The sequence below is a fragment of the Perissodus microlepis genome, chromosome 7 (genome assembly GCF_051167445.1).
Source record: "Perissodus microlepis isolate ML-2025 ecotype Zambia chromosome 7, ASM5116744v1, whole genome shotgun sequence".
Lineage (NCBI taxonomy): Eukaryota > Metazoa > Chordata > Actinopteri > Cichliformes > Cichlidae > Perissodus > Perissodus microlepis.
Genome location: NC_140467.1, coordinates 55,974,643 through 55,980,606, shown reverse-complemented (window position 1 = coordinate 55,980,606; position 5,964 = coordinate 55,974,643).

Here is a 5,964-nt window from a genome sequence, read left to right as displayed (position 1 = left end):
AACTATTTCCAAATGCCTCACACCCATTTCAGGAAAAGTGTCAAACAAAGGAGGTACCCGGCCCTGTTGCTCAATCTGTGCTTACAGACTAGATTTGCACAAGCCCATCACCCCGCCTTCTCATTGCTTCTCAGCGCCTCTCAGCTTTAATCACACGTCGTGTTTAAAGTTAGTAAACATTCAAACGTGCCTTTGTCAGCAGTAGTGATGTACTGTTTATGTGTTCTTCTCTTTTTACCTGAAGAGAAACAAAAAATCAGACATCAAATCAAAAACATGCTCATGAAAAGAATGAGTCAGTCTTTCTTACACTCAGTAAAATGTAGTTCAGTATTTGAGTTCCACCATGATGAGCTCTTTTCACTGCTATGACAGAACAAATCAACAAAGTATTATAAACTGAGCCTTTACAGGGTCACCAGCAAACTACTTTACTGATATTTGACATGCATAATGGAGCTACAGTCACATAGTTTAGTTCAAGTTTGTACCAGGCATAGTTTCAGAAACTAGTAAATGGGAGGTGCATTTTGGCCAACCATTTTAATTCAATTCAGTTTTATTTATACAGCATCAAATCACAACAACAATCAACTCAAGTTGGTTTATATTGCAAAGTAGACCTTATAATAATACAACAGAGACCCCAACAATCATAGGACCCCAGAAAGCGCTTTGGCAACAGTGGGAAGGAAAAACTCCCTTTAATAGCAGAACCAGGCTCAGGGAGGGGTGGCCATCTGCCATGATTGGTTGAGGTTAGGAGAGGGAGACAAAACAAAAGACATGCTGCACAAGACAGCCACAGATTAATAACAAGCATGATTCAAAGCAGAGAGGTCTATTAACACATAGCCAGTGAGAAAGGTGGCTGACTAAGAAATACTCAATGCATCATGCGAATCCCCCAGCAGTCTACGGCTATTGCAGCATCACTAAGGGAAGATTCAGGGTCAAATGATCCAGTGAAAAGGAAAGTTTTAAGCCTGTTCTTAAAAGTAGAGACAGTGTCTGTCTGCCAAATCCAAATTGGAAGCTGGGCGCCTGAAAGCTGAGGCTCTCCTTCCCATTCTACTTTTAAATACTCTAGGAACCACAAGTAAGACAGCAGTAAAAGAGCAAAGTGCTTCAATGGGATGATACGGTTCTACAAGGTCATTAAGACACGATGGAGCTTGATTATTCAAGACCTTGCATGTGAGGAATAGGACTTTAAATTCAATTCTGGATTTAACAGTGAGCCAATGAAGGGAAGCCAATATAGGAGAAATATGCTCTCTCTCTTTCTAGTCCCTGTCAGTACTCTTGCTGCAGGAATTTGGTTTATCTGAAGGCTTTTCAGGGAGTTTTTAGGACATCCTGATAATAACAATTTACAGTAGTCCAACCTAGAAGTAATAAATACATAACTAGTTTTTCCCAAGTCACTCTGAGACAGGATATTTCTAATTTTAGAGATATTGTGCAAATGGAAGAAAGCAGTCCTACATATTTGTTTAATATGTGCATTGAAGGACACACTCTGGTCAAAAATGACTCCAAGGTTCCTCAAAGTGTTACCAAGGTTATGCTATCAAGAGTAAGTATCTGGTTAGATACCATATTTCTGGTTAGATAACATGTGTGTTATCTGGCTTCATGAATAGATAAAGTTGGGTGTCATCTGCATAGCAGTGAAAATATATGCTATCTATACTAATGGTACTGCCTAAAGCAGCGGTTCCCAAACTTTTTTTGCTAGGCCCCCCTTTGTTTTACAAGAAAAATGTTCGCAAAAACACATCCTCCAACCACACACACCCGTATTTTGCTCCATTGCGGTTTATTTCACACCTCAAACATTTAGTAAACAATTAAGCAAATACAAGTAATATGCAATAAATTACAGGTAGTAATAAAATAAACTACTAACTCTTTTATGCTGCGTCCGCACCTACACGGGTATTTTTGAAAACGCAGCTGTTTCGTCCACACGTAAATGGCGTTTCGAATCACCGAAAACTGAGATTTTTAAAACTCCTTGTTTTGCGTTTACGTGTGGACAAGGAATACAGAGTTGGTCACGCAACGTTAAAGGTATGTGCCTTTTTCACGTCAGGCTGTGCGCCACGTTATTGTTTACATGAGATGAATTGCAGAATGGCAGATAGAGACAAAATACTGTTAATCTGACTATCTGCAGGTTTTACACGCTAACACACACACACAGTTACTGTCCCTCCATTCAGAAAGGCAGAGGCGTCATGGTGTGATTATTTTATGTGTAGTTGTTTTTTTCCTGTGTAATAATATTCAACATTGCTATCAATACATTTTTCAAAAAATGCCTCTGTGTTTAATGGGTTTAAAAACATAAACAGCTGTGGGATACTGTTTGTCCGTGATTTGAACCGAGGGAACAAATCGTGGCAGGATCAGCCTGATATTATTTGTATCCCGCTGTAACTTTACTGTATAAGGGGCTAACATCTCCAAAACATCAGTAGTTAGTTATTACAACGAGTGTTTGTGAACTAAAAATCAAGAATGTAGGATACTGTTTGTCCGTGATTTGAAGAACCCAGCGATGCTCCCGACGAAGGGAAAACCAATTCTGCATGGGGAGACCTACCTTGGCACTTGTGCAGGTGAAGCCAAAGGGAAGATATGCTTCACCATATTTTCTAGTATTTGGCTTAGAATGAAGTTGGTTTGGAAACATATTCAGCGATGCTTCATCTCCTGCTTTGCGTTTGTGTAGGCGCCCGTGCTAGCAGAGTCCAAGCGTTGTTTTTTTTCCCCCTTTTCATACGCGCCACCCCTGCAATGGCGTATCAGATTTCCACTCTCTTAAAACAGAAGTGTGGAAAACAGTTGTAGGTAATCCCATGCACCCTTGGCAACAGAACAACCTAGATAGAGTATCTCTTTCAGTTAAAAAAAAAAGTGCTTGGCAGGCAATTTTGGTTACAAAGGATTCCAAAGTAACCAGTTACTGTAATTACATAAAATCTTTCAGTAACATGCTAAATTCAGTTATCACAAAAAAGTTGTAATTGTTGCTTTTGTTACAAAGATCCTTCAGTTAGCTGCTCACAACCGTTGGACAAAAAAACAAACAAACAAACAAAAAAAACCCAGGCATACATTTTTTTTCCTGTGCAGATAGTCAGCTGATTTCAGTTCCTATGCAGGGAGGTGGAACTTTTAAGGGGTGGAGATGTGGACATTACTTTTACTTTTATTGCACAAAAGGACAAGAGCATGATGTTAAAGTGTAAGTTGTGTCCAAGACATAAAACAACTGCATTATGCTGCTAATACAACTTTAGCTCTTTGCAAGCATCTCCACATATAGCATGCTAATGCAAACCTCACCCAGAACCTAGTGAGGTGTTATAGTTGAATGGATCCCGCTGTTGATCCAAAAAGCGATCACCTGTCAAAAAATGATTGCAAGTGTTTCTACTCATTATTGTAAAGTGTAATATCTTTGCTTATATTGGGAAATAGACATTATAAATAGACACTGGGAAATTGGGTATAGACAACAGGAGTTACAAAAGGATTATATATATTATTGATAACATATAAAAACCATTTTAACTAGCATCTTTAAAGAAATCCAAGGATACTTTACAGAAGAAAAGAATATAAAAATAAAAAGGCTTGAACTACAGTTTCTCTTTGTTCTACATTAGAATAAATGCATTTCTTTTTCACCACTTAAAATATTTTTGTAAAAGCATTATGTTTGTTGCAATTTCTGCTTCCCTCTTCACCACATCTGTCTTGAAAAATACATTTGTAACTTAAGATTTGTAAATTATGTTTTTTAGCTGCAAAGATAAAAAGAATATCTAAGAATCACTTTGCCAAAATTGAGCAGTGTCACAGCCTGGTGGTCGATGTGTTGTAAGTGAAGAACTAAATGTAGTAAAACAAGACAAGGAAGCGGGATCTTAATGAAAGGTGAACCGATTTATTGGCTGATTCAAGGATAAGAAACAAAGGCACACGGAAACTAAGGCAACACTAACACTAGGGATAAGAGACAAAAAAAAACCCTCTGAACATGAGATACATTGACCGTGATACATGATAAAGAGATAAACATAAGTTAAGCATTACGAGACATGGGGAAGCAAAACAGAACACACTAAACACAGCACATGACACTGTCAAAGTAAAACAGGAAACACAAGACGCTGACTAATCACATACCAGGAAGGAAGGAAGGCTCAGGGAAACTGGACGGGCTGGGGAGACAACGAGGGGGGACACAAAGAGGGGAACACAGAAAACTGTCAAGGGACGCGAAGCGAGAGAGACACAAGAAGAGCTGGGGAGAACATACACAAAGGAAAAACAAGGAGGGAAACATGCAAACAGGAAGATGAGATAAGATAAGATAAGACTTTATTGATCCCATGGTGGGGAAATTTGTGTGTTAGGGGAGATGAGACACACCAACAAGACAGAATGAAAACAGAAATATAAATAAAAAGATAAAGCAATACTAAATAATAGAAAGTAAAACATTAAATCACAAAAACACCATAACCCAAAATGCTGGATCAAAATGACCCAGAACCATGACATGCAGTTTCTACCTTGTGACAAGAATGCTCATTCCTGCTCAATATAACTTAACATCATTCATAAGAGATATAGGCAAACAACTCATTCGAAATATTTTAAATACTGGCAATGAGTTTTTGGCAAATACTGGAAATTGCAACCCACCAGCTAAGTCTGAACTTAAACAGGTAACAGAGGTACCAGTGAGCAGTAGGACTGTAGCCTCTGTTTCTACCTGTTTACGTAGAATCACTGTGATGATCATTTCGAAGTCTCTTTGTGCTCATCTTTGCTTTGCTGGTTTTATGTTCATTTGTGTGGTCTCACTAGGGCAGGAGTTTGTGTTGGTATGTGGAACTGTAGCCTCAGGTTTATATTGTTAACTAATAATTATGGGGCCATGTATCTTTGGTCATGTTATGAAGTAGCGAGAAAGTAATGTAACAAGTTACTTTCTCTGAGTAATTACTGCATTACTGTTAAAAAATAAATAAATAAACAATTTGTAATAGATTGCTTTTTTAAACAACTACATCCTTGCCATGGTCCCTGATATTAAATGTGTTCTTTGCCTAAAATTCTTAGAGAATATAACTGAGGTTGAGTTCTAGTGTTGGGAGATTTTGACTCTTGTTTCAATTTCTGTGTAATTCTTTGATTGTTGTTTTCATCTCTTGCTATCCTGGTATGTTGAACATCAGTTTTACGGTATTATTTGAATCTTGTTTAATGCCGTTTTGTGGAATTTGGGATGTCTGTTTTGATGATTTACTGATTTGTCTTTCTTTTGAGTTGGTTAATTGTGTGTTTGAACCTTTGTGCTTTCTTATTCATGCATCCCCTTTCTTACATTTACTTACTTTGCTTTCTTTCTTTCTTTCTTATCCATCCATCTATTTTCTTCTGCTTATCCAATTCAGTTTCAATGGAACATTAAAGGAACAGTAAAGTGGAAAATTAAAGTACTTATTGTGCTGTGATGAGATGTAAACGTATTACAGAACATTATGTCATAGTGAACAAACAGGCACTGCTACATGCTTTCAACATTCAAATTTAAGAAACTGAGAGCTAAATGGAAAGTGTCCTATAGGAAACGACCTTCTTCTGTATACATCTGTTTGCCCCGTCTTTAGGCTAATTAGGAGCATTTCTCAAGTGTCTCCAGTATGAACCACATGCTGTGGGAATGTTTCACAACACCATATGCCCAGAATTAATTACACTCTTGTTATCACACCCCATTCCTCCCTCTATGTCTCTCCAGCTATCATTACTTATCTTCTTCTAACTGCCTCACCATTGTCTGCTTTACAGCTTTTCTGGACACTGTGCTTCCTTCTTTTTGTTTCCCTATCTTCTGATCCTGTTGTTTTGGGGGTACAGTACGAGACTGTTAAAGAC